The following is a 14,054-nucleotide window of genomic DNA, read 5'->3' as shown; positions in this document are numbered from 1 at the left end:
TGGAGGTCTGACCATTGAAAAAGGCTTTAAATCATCTTTTGTGCAGCTTTTTTAAATTCAGATTTAATAATACAGAACTCATATCAGAGCAGCTCACATAGTAAGGTGTAGACCTCATCATATGATGAAAAAATGTTAAAAAAAACAACAACAAAAAACATCCTATTACGTTGACACTATGGTCCTATTATCACACTTGAACTCGTTTTATGACTCTTATCCAGGTTGTTTTCTCCTGACCAGATCCTTGCTGGTGTTGTATCTACTTTCAGATGTGTGTTGCTTTAGATAAAAGCGTCTGCTGAATGAAATTGTAGAATAATACGCAGAGAAACCCAATTATACCAAACTGTTCTTTTTGGAGCAGCTCTGCAGCAAAGTGGGAAGAAAAAACTCAGCAGAAGCAGGCTCAGGGAGGGAAACAATCAGCACCGTCACTAAAATAAAAGCGCTTCTGGATCAACAATAGGAAAAATAGGCACTTTAAAATGGCTTTTTAATAGATGACTGGGATCAACTGTGGACATTCAAAGACAAAACTGGACACTGTTTTGGTCAAATTGATTAGAAAATCCCTGATTTAATTGTAGTATGTGCTTATATATTTTATTTACTATAAAATCCTGATCTGGAAAGTCACTACAGGACTCAAATTGTGCAACACAGCAACAGTATAGTGGAGCTAAAATAGAAAGTACGATTTAACAGCAAGGATGCATGTGTTCAATGACATATACAGGATTCAGCTGCTGTAGAGTGTTTTTGTAATCTGGAGGTTTGACCCCTGAAAAGGCTTTAAATCATGAAGCATTTTTCATTTTCAGCTTAATTCAGATTCAGTCATACAGAACTAACATCAGTGCGGCTCACATAGTAAAGTGTAGACTTCATGATTTAATGTACAGAGAAATCCAATTAGCCGAACTACTCTTTTTGGAGCAGCTGTGCAGCAAAGTAGGAAGAAGAACTCAAGGGAAACACAATTAACACCATCACTAAAATGAAGGGAATAGTGCTTCTGAGTCAACAATAAGAAAATTAGCGACTTTAAAATGGCTTTTTAAAGGATTTCAATACTTCTGATTGATGATTCTGATCAGTAGCAGACATTAAAAGTCACATCTGGACACGTTCTGGTCAAATTAACTGAAAAATCCCAGATTGGATCTTTGTATTGTGTATTATGAGCTTATGTATATATAATTTACTGTGAAATCTTGATCTGCATGCAGCGCAGCAGCAATACAGTGGAGGTAAAACAGAACCTAGGATGCGTGTGTTAAATGACACATGCAGGATTCAGCTGTGTTTTGACGTGATGAGACGGTTCGACCATCCAAAACGGTTTAATACCGACTTTGATTACGTCTCCAAACGTCTGTTACATCCAGATCTTATCAGCGCAGTGGAAGGGAGAACGTGAACGAGGAGATTATAAGAAAATTAGCCACAGCACATTTAAGACGAGCATCTCCAATGAAAACAAGCCAATTAGCTGGTCGATGGCGTAATTAAAGGTTGATTACACAAATAGGGAAGCTGTGCCGTCGTGCATTAAAGTTGTTTTAATCCTGGACTAAAAACACATCTGTGCACACTTGATCTCACGGAAATAAAACACGCAGCGATCTTCATGGGAATCTGCGTTTCTCCACGCTGGTGTTTTATTTAATTGATTTAATTTATCCATCTGTGTGTGTGTGTGTGTGTGTGTGTGTGTGTGTGTGTGTGTGTGTGTGTGTGTGTGTGTGTGTGTGTGTGTGTGTGTGTGTGAGACATGCGTGGGTGCAGCGAAGCAGCGCGGCTGTTAAAGGTCACGACCCCGTTTCCACCCTGGTTAGCATCAAAGTGAGTTGTTATTGTTGGCTAATTGTTAACACAAGAGCCCCAAAGTGCCCCGACGTCGGGCAAATGAAAGCCTCGTCGCACAGTTTGTCCTCTTTTTCACACTCTGACGTTAGAGTGTGTTGAGGCCGGGACGAGGTGAAGCCTCTGCAGCTCCCTCCGTGGAGTAAAAGACTGTTTGAGCAGAAGGAAAAGGCCAAAAAAGTAGCAGAAAGGGCTCAAAAATGCAAAGTAAAATTATACTTTTTATGACTTGTTACTAACTTTCAATGAATAAACGGACAAAATATGAAATTTAGTTTCACCTTTGCAACATACTTAGTTGACTAGTGGGACTTTAAAGTTAGAAGACTGGGTTTAAATGAGCATTTTACATTTGACAGCACATTTTTAATTGTTCATTCACATTTTGTTGAACTGTTTTCTGAGTTATGAGAAGTCTGGTGACAAAGAAACGTGTCCGAGCACGAATATATCTTGTTTGCTTTGAGTTTGGCTGGATGACTTGGCAAAGTGTAATAATTACATAGGTGAAAATGAATCCTTGCTGTGAATATATTAAAAGACACTGAATATTGTGCAATATAATGTCAGTCTGCAGCTTCAGTATGACTGAGTTTGGTTTGGTTGGTTGAACACAACTTTTATGTATTTTTATGGGTAATTTTTAAACATTTACAATGCACAGGGTTAACTTAACCTTCTTCCTTAATAGTTCCCACTTTAGTTCGTGTGCTGTGTCAGGATTCCTGCACAGATGTGGAAATGAATGGCAATTTAAAATAATCTGCAGATGTTGACAAGTTTCAAAAATATTGTTCAGTTCCAGATTCATGCAACTAAATATACTGTGCCTTTGTAGAAAGTGTAATGTGTAAGTTGTGATACACAAATGATAAATTGTTGAAATTTCACTCATTTTGCTTCAGAAATTCAGCTTGTTCATAATGTTTTGTAAAAAGGTTGCTCATTAAATGTGAACATTGTCAGTATGTGCTTTTTTGCACTAAACAAAGTGAAACATTTGGAGCTGTTGTTATTTATTTATTTAGTATGTGGTGATTTTACTGGTCCGGCCCACTTGAGGTCAAATTGGACTGAATGTGGTCCCTGAAATAAAATGACACCTCACTCTCTGAAAAACTTACAAATCTCATCCAGCAATTATTATCTGGACATAGAAATATTATTTTCTTAAAGCAAAGTAGAAAAAAAAACTGTGCAGGAGGACTACTCAATACAAAGTCATTCATTTTCTAGAAATGCAATACGGAAAATTTAACTTCTTGCAATTAAAAAAACCTCAAACAAGCTGATAAAAGCAGGAAAAAAATATACATTTGTTGCACTTGTAGTTAAAAATTCAATGTAGCTGCTACAAAATAGAAAATATCCTTAATTTCTGCTGCCGGAACTCTTCCTCTCCTCCTTTTTCTGGTTTCGTTGGTGCAGTCGGTCCCCTCCAAAGGGTAAGTGGGATCACAATTTAAATGTCAGTGCATTAAAAACAATGCCTGCAGAGTGTTACAGTCTAACTGCATTCATGGCCACGCTGCGCCGCCTTAGTGATCACAGATGTGAGTGTGCCGCCCTCGGCTGCTTTGAAAAAGCCTCTCTGGTCCTGTATGGGAGTCCCAAGTGGTCAAGAGAAACGTGCCATGTGAGAGATGTCTTAATTACGCAGGAATGTCAGGTTAAGTTCTGTCTTTGTGTGGCCGTGCAGAGATCCCACCACCAGCACCGCCAGCGCCGCTCCTCTTGCCTTTTATTCTCCCCATTCTTCCCAGTTCAGGGCTGTCATTAACAATAACACGCGGTGATTCTTCTGCCAACAGATTGGTAAAGCTGCGACCGTGTCTCGGGTTGCCTGTTTTTCTGTGGCGGCGATGAAAAGCCGGAGAAGTCGCAGCTCGTGGTTGTGTGTTTGGAGCAGCGTGGATTAAGTGCTCTGTCAGCCTGCAGGAACTCCTCCGCTGCAAGTTTCACTGGGAGCTCAGGACGTGCAGAGAGACGTTTGGCTTCTGCAGACACACACTCATGCAACACACCTTTTCCTGTGTGTTTTGGTGTGCGGCCCAAACAGTCTCCGTCAAGTTACTCTTTAAAGGGTTTTTTAAAAAATATTTCCCTGACAGGTGATTGTCATCAGTGGGGGAAGAAATACTGAAATACTCGACTCAAGCAGAAGTAGAAGCAAAATCTACTTACAGTACCAAAAATGGCACAGTTTCTGTATGAAGGTTTGTATTTTGTATGCGGCTTCTCATGTTTTATATGTGCTTTATGTACAGTTAGTGAAAACTGGCTCCTCCACAGAGTCACAAGATAAAAATGAGGTGATTAAAACCAGTATTTACTGAACAGATTTTTGCACATTTACCCAATGTTAAGAGATGATAAGTTATGATAAGTCTTTATTAATCCCACAATGGGCAAATTTGCAGTGTTACAGCCACAAGCATGGAGCAAACATTTATCTTTGTTGCATCTTTTATGAAATTGTGAAATTTCAAACGTTATTTAAATGAAGTCATGTTTGAAGGTTAACAGTAAAGTTGCACTTTCACAGTAACATCAGTGTTAGACACTGTTTATGTCCAAAATCAGTCGCTACACATCATTTAATGTATCTGCCATTTTTATGAATGTAGTGCACTCAAAAGCGATATGTAACATCATACATTGTCTGGACAGAGTGAGATCGCTGAGGGCTGGTGGCATTTCCACAGATTTCTGATGACTATTTTATAGCATCAAGACATATTTTATAGCAGTAGCATATGTTTTTTTGGTATTTTTTTTAATGTGTAGCTTGTAGAAAAATGCAGAGTGAGTTGTGGTGCAAAAATGATAATATTAAAACTAATAGTTCATATTAATACGTTTGACAAAACAAAGAAGAAATGCTATTTTTATTTATTGATTTTGGAATATATGCGTAATATGAATTTATCTCAAAAATGTCAGTTGGTTCACCGCTATCTGTTACGTTTTAATTGACGGACAGCTCTGATGTTGAAGTTTTACTCTTTCCACATGCACTACCGCTCAAAAGTTTGGGGTCGCCCAGGCTATTTCATGTTTTCCATGAAAACTCACACTTTTATTCATGTGCTAACAAAACTGCACAAGGGTTTTCTAATCATCAATTAGCCTTTCAACACCATTAGCTAACACAATGTAGCATTAGAACACAGGAGTGATGGTTGCTGGAAATGTTCCTCTGTACCCCTATGGAGATATTCCAGTAAAAATCAGCTGTTTCCAGCTAGAATAGTCATTTACCACATTAACAATGTCTAGACTATTCCAGATTAATTTAATGTTATCTTCATTGAAAAAAAACTGCTTGTCTTTCACAAATAAGGATATTTCTGAGTGACCCCAAACTTTTGAACGGTAGTGCCGTTCCCTAAACAGTTCACTATATAGAAGTCTCTATAAGGGGGATATAAAAAGGGAAATTATAATTAAGGGAAACTATAAGGGAAATCAGTGGATGATTTCACACACACTCACTGTTTCTTCATCTTCAAACTGCTGATTTAATCATTGTAACATATTTTATGATCCTGTTTTCAAACCTTAACCTGAATTGTAACTAAAATTGTCAAAAACAGTCAGTGCAGTAAAAATATTTTCCTCTCAAAAACAGCGTTTGAGTTCAAGCATCTAAAGTGTCTCCACATTGCACTTCAGCGTAGTAAATGGTGCCTGTCTTTATTGAGCAGATAAGAATCGTCGACACACAGCTGCTCCAACAAGTGTATGCAGGGTTCAGATAATAAACGTAGAATTCTCACAGATCCTTTGGTAATGGAGTCAGAGGAAGCTAAAACGTAAAAAATCGATGTCAAACTAAACACTCTGTTGCCTCAGCGCTGAACTGAACGTCCGACAGCTTGAGAAGTGCAAGAAGCAAACGCTGCCCAGTTTCAAGACAAACACAGAGGCTCTGTTTTATGGTGGCGTGTTTCCTTAACCTTTGGCAGGCCTGAATTTTTTGGAACTGGAAAACAACACTTCATCGCTAATTTTTGACGCCCATCAAGGAAACAACTGTCACGAGTGAAGCGTGAGCCCACCCAAATGAGAGTATTATTAATGTGAGCGCGATCAGGGCCTCGGCAGGAAGCTTGTTTTATTCAGTCGCTGCTCTGCTGCAGGATCAGCTGCAGGCTGGCAGACATGCAGCTGTTTGCTTTGCTTTCATTAGAGTTTCTTTGCTTCATTTATATACCAGTAACACACCAAGGGCTATTGTATGCTAAACATTAAGTATATTTTCCATGTTCAAATACATAATCCTGATGATCGTATAAAATGTGGATCCCAGAAGCGTTTGAATTGTATTTAAAACGACAAATGATGGTAACTGAAACTGCAGAGCTGCTTTAGTTTGGTGATTCTGCTTCGTGTCATGTTAGCAGAATGGGAAAATGTTTTTTTGTGTCATTGTGCATCATTAAAAGTTGCAGCAACAATCACAGTTAGAAGCTGAAGCTAATCTGGAAGCACCTTAAAAAGCAATACCACTGCTGGCCACTAGAAGCTGTCAAAAAAAGTCACTCTTTCTAAGTGACTTCCACTGAAAAACCCTCAACGTCTGTCTACAAATACAAAGTCAGTAGTTCTTTCCAACAATTTTTTATGGTCACATTCAATAAATTAGCTAATATAAGCCCTTTTCAGACATTGGATTTGTAACATTGCTGCTCACAGACAAACCTACAGTGAAGGAGAGAGCCACAGTGCAATATTTGTCCTACATGCGGGATTGAACAATACATAATAATGCATTATTAAACACAAGACTAAATCTGAAATATTATGAGCCAGGAAAATGAAAATATCCAGCTGTAATGGAGCTCTGGATTTAACCTGATGACAGCTGCTGTGCAACAAATGACTCAACTACAGCTGATAAACTGTGGCTAAAGTTTAATTTTTATGGACATTGTGGAGCAAAATAAACAAAGAAAGGAAACAGTCTTTGGACCAATATTGGTGCTGACATGTGGGAAAAGTCTTCTCCAAATCTAAATTCTATCTCTTATTGACAACATGAAGTTTAAACTTGTGCCGTGTTGAAAGTGATATGGAGACGTCAGACCTTGTAAGATTGTGTTACATTAAGAGGAGCGAAAGTGAGCTGGTGGTTGTGGAGATATATATATATATATATATATATATATATATATATATATATATATTCAGGGTATCCAGTAGCTCACACATGTTACATTTAAGAAATATAAGGAAAATAATGCACAAACCATGCTAATAGAAAAAAAAAGTTTCAAAATCATGCTCGTATTTTATTATAAAAAATTACAAATAACAATAATAATGCAGTCGATGATTCCAAACTCGGCTATTCTTTCACTTGCACTGTAGAATCAAATCTATTATTCGTGTCATTAATCTGGAAAAGGTTGTGATGCTACCAGTTGTGGTTAGCTGCAGCAGTTTAACTGAATGATTAGCATTTTATTTTGAAGGAACTGCCAGTGATGACACTTCTTTTGGTGCCAACTGGGAAAAGACTGTTTCAAATACCGATTCTGCCGATACTACAGTCTGAATGATAAAATGTCGACATTAAACAACATCTACCATCCATTTAAGGGACCAAACTGAGAAATGAGAGCTCCATCCTGTATGGTTTGGTCGTTTCCTTTTTAACACACTCATGATTCAGTTTAAATCCCAATTAAATAAGGCATTAGCTGAATCCAAGAAGTGATGGCAGAGTGGCAGCAGTCCTTGGACTTTGTTTGAGTTTAAATGGTGCATATAAATGTACTAAAGATGATGTTTTTTCCTAACAAATGGCAGATAAAGTGACAGACACATACAGCAGTAATAAGTAGAAACACTCTGTCAGGACTGAAGCAGAGAAAAATCACAAAGACCATTTCTCCATTTTTCACCATGTGTTCTGTAATCCATATTTTCCGAGCTGCAGCACATTCACATCTTTCCACAGGACTCTTAACTAAATGGCACTTTCACGTCATTTCCTTTTCTAATTAACCGACCTGCATCTTTTTCATTTCACATCATTTGTATCCAGCTCCGACTGCTGGCTCGGGACACATGGAGCTGCAGTAAATGGGATCCCTTCACAGCTGAACACGGTGTTTGTGTGAGCGAAACAGAGAAAATGAGTGAGTCTTACGCTGTCACTGCACTAAGTCCTCCTGACATAAACATCTATGATCTGCATTTTGTGATAGATCTCCGTAAACAGAGAAGCCAAACAACAGATGCAACATATTTAGCTCTGCAACGCACAAATGCTAACATCTGTTCACATAGCTGAGCAGTTATTTTTGGAGGATTTTATTTATTTATTTTTTTTGCTTTATAAGAACCAGCTCCAGTAGATGCAGTAAATCTGTTGACTTTATTCTTATCCTTAGTGGTAACTGACTTGAAGTAAAGAAGGAAAAGAAGGAACGAAGAATGATGGTGACGATCGATTGGCACGATCAAGGCAAAGTACTAGAAAGTAGTAGCAATGATCCAATATATCAGTTACAGTCTATTTTATGGTACTACGGATACATCATGAGACTATATCCAACTAACTGCAGAGCAGAAATGGCAGAAATGTCTTTGAGCTAACAATATTTTTGACTGGACTTCAATAAGTTGATACTGATCAAGGCAAGAAAAAGGTAGTAAAGGATGAGTATGCAGGGATGGGATCAGCAAGTTCTGATTCCAGCGGAAAGTTGCTGGGGGGGGGGGGGGGGTATGTGTGCGGTGGCGGCGGCGCAGCGACTTCCAATCGCTGGATCGTTTACAATCGTCGTTAACAAACTATCGTTAACGTCGGTACCATCTCGCGGGAGTATCAGCGACAACAAACTGTTCAAACTTCAAATGAAATCGGCAGAAATCAGCAGATCCGCGGAAAATTCCCATCCCTGGACTCTACACTTCATGGTGATTCGATTACAGTACTGTACATGACTGCTCTCACTGAGTGGCAGCTAGCATTCAGTGCGGTGGATATTAGCAGCCTTTCGATATTACGACTCGCCGACCATAAACATACCTCACCCCCCAAAAAATTTTCTCCTCGAATTTAGACAATTCACAAGAATGACCTTGGCAATGATAAAATCCGCGGAATTCCGCGAATCCGCGGAAAATTCTCATCCCTGAATATGTAAATATATGAATATGTATGAAGATGAACTGTACTAACCAGCTATTTCAGGTGCCATGTTTGTGCTCATGCTGCAGGATTGCTTACATAATACACGCTATTTCATTTTTTCAGACTTTATTTGCTGTATTTTTTACTACATTAATGTCAAATTTACTCTATTGTGTTTAATTTTGTACGTTTTTGTCTGTTTCTTACAAAGTTATGTCTAAATAGTAACTTTTTGTGCTCGATAAATGTCAAATAGGACTCTAATTATCCAATTTAAGGCATTCCTATATAAAAATAAAATAAAAACTATTGTGTGTTTATATGTATTTCTAATAGATAGTCTGGCTTCTGTCTAATAGCTTTTCTTTTTTATCTTATATTTGGTATCCAATAATTCTGACATTTTTGCTTATATGTTTCATGTTGTATTTTTTTTTTGACATATTTTAATGACACAAAATAATTTGATTATTTATATCATTCAAGTCAAAGAATAGCCAGGGTTGGAGTCATCAACTCTACATTATTGTTATTATTATTATTTAAAATTATTTTATTGTAAAAAGAAGCATTTAATGTATTTTTACATATAAAAAAAGAAAAAACATATCTGTTTAGATAAGTAGCATATAGGCACCTAATGATCAATTTAATGGTTTTTTTTTTATAGATTTTCTTTTGAAAATGTTATTTTTTAATTAGCATATTAAAATAACAGGAAAACAACCATATTACATTTTAACAAATTATCAGATACTGGTATGCACCTAAATGGTTCAGTGTAGAATAGAATAGAATAGAATAGAATAGAATAGAATAGAATAGAATAGAATAGAATAGAATACGTTATGGACATTGGATTTTTTTGTACTCTTCTCGAGGTCAGGTTGATGTTAAAAGGAAAAAAAAATCAAAGAATAAAAGTAGAAATAGCAGCGGAATTGAAGCTGTATACAAATATACAATTTAAGAATAAAATACACACTCACAATAAGATACCCAGAGTAGATACTGCACACATTACATGGTGTGCCGGAGTAATATTGCACATGCTGGCTGGTAAACATGAGCTGTGCTGCTGGTTGGTATCATATCATCGTTGTCTGCATTATGTGAGAAATGTTGGTCGTCGTGGTTCTGATTTCTCTGTGGATGATGTGAAAATAAATTACCCTCAGCTGGCACTGGGACTCTCCCAAGTACAATTACTCTGTTTACACGCAGTAGTAGGGGAGGGAAGCTTCTTTTGAGAGCGTCTCTTTGAGGTAATGGTTTTGTTGCTGTGGATAAGCCCAATGTTTACCGAAGTATTTTAAGGAAACTCAGAGCCGTGCCACGCATCAACAAGTGTCTTAACCGGCTGCACAAAGGCCTCATTTTTAGGCCAACTGAAGCGAACGCTCCCCTAATCCTCTGGAGAGGCTCCAGTGACGGGCCCCGCCATGCTGGAGGCCTCTCTAACAAGGTGCCGAAGTCGCTTTAAGCACCGAGCAAACAAACAAACAACCCGAATCGCTCCTTTCTCTAAACAACTGCGTGGACCGGCGGTGCATCCAAGAGCTGCCGTGCGGTCATCTGTGTGTAATTACTCACCGTTTTCTGGATTCCGATGACGTGCTACGCTGGTACCTTCTCTCTGGAACAAGTGGGGTTTATTTTCGAGCCTCTGCTTTTTCTCTGACGGCCAGATTGCCCGGAGAGATTGGCTTTCTCCTGGGCTGTGTAACAGATACCATCTAAATCATTAGGCCTCATTCATTGCCATGTGCCACTCTGCAGCTCGGGTTCCTACGACCCCGAGGTCAAGCGACTGAGAGCTCCCTGACCTCCAGCACTTCCTCCCGATATTAACAGGGTAGTTATGTAGTCAAAAGTCCTGATATAGAACATTGGTTCATTTAGATAATAGCCAATCAGGCGGAGCGGCGAGGAGAGCAGTGATCTCCACAGGATGGCTGGGCCTTAATGTGGCTTACTGAGGGCATAATGACAGCAAACAGAGGAAGCATAGGCCTCTCTGGCTGAAATTATGTGGTCACATGCCTGCTGGCTGTAATGCTTTCCTTTAACCCAGCTAAACGGGGGGACAAATCCAGCCAGACTCTATTATGAAGATGAATGCAGCGCAGTTATCTCGCAGACTCTGGGCTTTAATACAAGACAGAGGGGAGTTTACAGGCCACCATGGTGTAAGAGGAGTTTACCGCACAACCTCTGCACATGAGCCAAATCATCATCAAAAAATGTATATGTTCAAATGATTTTTAAAGAAAGTTTGATTGAACCCGCTGACGTGAAACTGGACGTGATTAAACTGTGGCTCAAAGCCTTTTCCTCCCAACAAATCAGAGTATTTTGTCAGGTTTTTGTTTTTAGTGGCACATAATTTATACTGTCGAGAAACCTCAGTCTTTTTATCTCAACATTTTGAAGTAATTTTCCCCACAATTCAGCATCTTTGACACTTTTATTTCAAATGTTTCATTTTTGTACATAACTTGAATTTTTTTTTTAAATCTCCTATTAGATGTATGATCATCCTGACATTTTTGCTCATATATTTATACATTAATTTTATATTTGCCATGTTTTTATTTTGTCATTTAGAATTATTTAAAATTTTCATCTCAGACTGTTTAACTTTTTTTTATCATATTTTCTATTTTTTAAAAACTTATTTCTCACTATTCTGACTTTTTGTCTTGTTTTCTTACCTGATAATTATGACACTGATTTACATTTCTTGACCCTTTTCTGACATTTTTATTTCTTAATTTTAAAATTTAGCTCCTGTTTTTTTATCTCAAAATATTTCTGACAGTTTGTCTTATTTTCTTTCAAAGATTTTTAAGTATTTGTGTCATGTTTTGTCTCATCATTGATAATTTTGTCTATTTTTAAATTTTCATTTCTATTTCAATATTTTTTGTTTTATTTTTATTCTTTTTTAATTTATCACAATTCTGACTCTGTGTCTTGTGTTTTTGTGTTTATTTTAAAATTTTATTTATATCATTTTTCTGACAATTTTCTTGTGTTTTTTTCTCATTATGTTGACTATTCTCATATTTTTATCTCAAGTGTGACTTTTATCTTAGAACTTTTAATCATATTCATTTATTTAATAATTCTGACATTTTTTCTCATAGATTTCATCAAATAATTTTAAATTTGTCAGATTTTTATCTCATCATTTAGAATTTCTGTCAACTTTTGAAGATCTAAATTTTGATGTTTTGTCTTTGGGTTTTTTTTCTGATAACTTTGACTCTCATAGTTTTTGTCTGTAATTTGGGCATTTGTCCCATATTTTTCTATCTTAATTTTTAGTTTATTCCCTATTTTTTTGAATCTCAGAATAGTTCAGAATAGTTCAGATCATTTGTCTAATATTTTTTCTTAGAATTTAGACTATTTCTGCCATATTTTATCTCACTGGTGTGACTTTGTTTGTCTCGAAATTTGGATGACTGACTCTTCTACTTAGTTTTTCCTTTGCTGGCTGAAATGACCTTCTATATTTATGCGCAGCCCCTGAGTAGAAATGATCCAAACCGGGAAACATGCCAAAATCACTCATGACAACTTACAACTTGCTGGTGTCGAATCTCTTTGACATGCCTGACTTTCCTTTGAAATCCCAATAAAGTGCAATCAGTGAAGCATCTCGTAATATTTTTTGATTGTGGCAATCACATTAGAAGTTGTCTAACTGAAGCAATCTGCGCTTCATCTTGTCCTCTTGACTCCGGCAGCATCAGTGACCCTGTTTGACTGCTGTTCATCCGCAGAAAGCTATCAGGCCTTTAATCAGGAAAACATTGCGGTGTGTTTGTGGAGCTGAAATGGAGTGTGACAGTCGCTGGAGGCTCTCTGAAGATGGACTGCAGCCACATTGTCACCGCTTTGTGTTTTATTTGTGCGTTTACTGCAGAGCCAGAGATGTGTGGGGCTGCAGTTGTCGTCACTGCTGATTAAATACTTGATCAGAAGTGTCAGAGAGTTGATAAAAGAAAGAAGAGACTCTTATCTTGTGTACATGCTCCAAATAGAACCATCTCAGCAAGTCACTGAGACATAAAATCAACTTGTTTTAAACATATCCAGTGCCAAGTATCATGACAAGTACAATTTCTTGCCAATTTTGATTTTACATGAATCATTCATTGAGCAAGGGGTGTATGGGGGTGGGGGGTGTATGGGGGTGTTCAGGGAGGGACAGTACCTCTGTACGATGGCTTGCCATGTCCTTATTCAGGATAGCCCAGAATACGTTGGTTCCCATCTGACACTCAGCTCTCACCTGTGGCTCCTTGTAGTTGTAGCATGCGCAGCGGCCACACCCCGGGCAACCGCTTTGGCAGGCGGGCTAAACCAGGTGGAGGGTAGCTGGCTGGGTCTGAAACCCTCCGGTGATCACTACTTTTGCATGTAAAGTCTGACTCCGACGGACTAAGCGGACGAAACCATTGGCTCGGTTCAACGGGCAGGAAGGTGGTCTCAGCACGGTGTTGTGGAACGCTACTAGGGCTCAGTGAAGATAGTAGTATCACTGCTGGCCATCCACTACATCCCGGCCCTTCTCCGGACGTCTCGACTATGTCGTGCCACCGGATCCAGATGGACAGGGACGAGAGAGTGAGGCTGATGATCCCGCGCAACACTCCCTCACTGAAATCTGATTCACGTGCAAGTCATGACTTCATTCATGCACACTTGGAACGCGACCTGCTCCCCGAGAGCCAGTGTGGATTTCATGCGGGACGCAGTACTGTGGACATGATCTTCGCAGCCCACCAACTACAAGAGAAGTGTCAGGAGCAGAACGTCAGATTGTACACCACCTTCGTGGACCTGACGAAAGCCTTTGACACTGTCTGCCGTGAGGGGCTGTGGAGGATCATGGCCAAGTTTGGATGCCCCAGCAAGTTCATTGCAGTGGTCCAGCAGTTTCACAATGGCATGTACGCCAGAGTGAAGGACAATGGAGAGTTCTCCCACTCGTTCCCCATAACTAATGGAGTTAAGCAGGGCTGTG

The sequence above is a fragment of the Acanthochromis polyacanthus genome, chromosome 5, assembly GCF_021347895.1.
Source record: "Acanthochromis polyacanthus isolate Apoly-LR-REF ecotype Palm Island chromosome 5, KAUST_Apoly_ChrSc, whole genome shotgun sequence".
NCBI classification, from domain to species: Eukaryota; Metazoa; Chordata; class Actinopteri; family Pomacentridae; genus Acanthochromis; species Acanthochromis polyacanthus.
Note: the sequence above shows the minus strand (reverse complement) of the source record.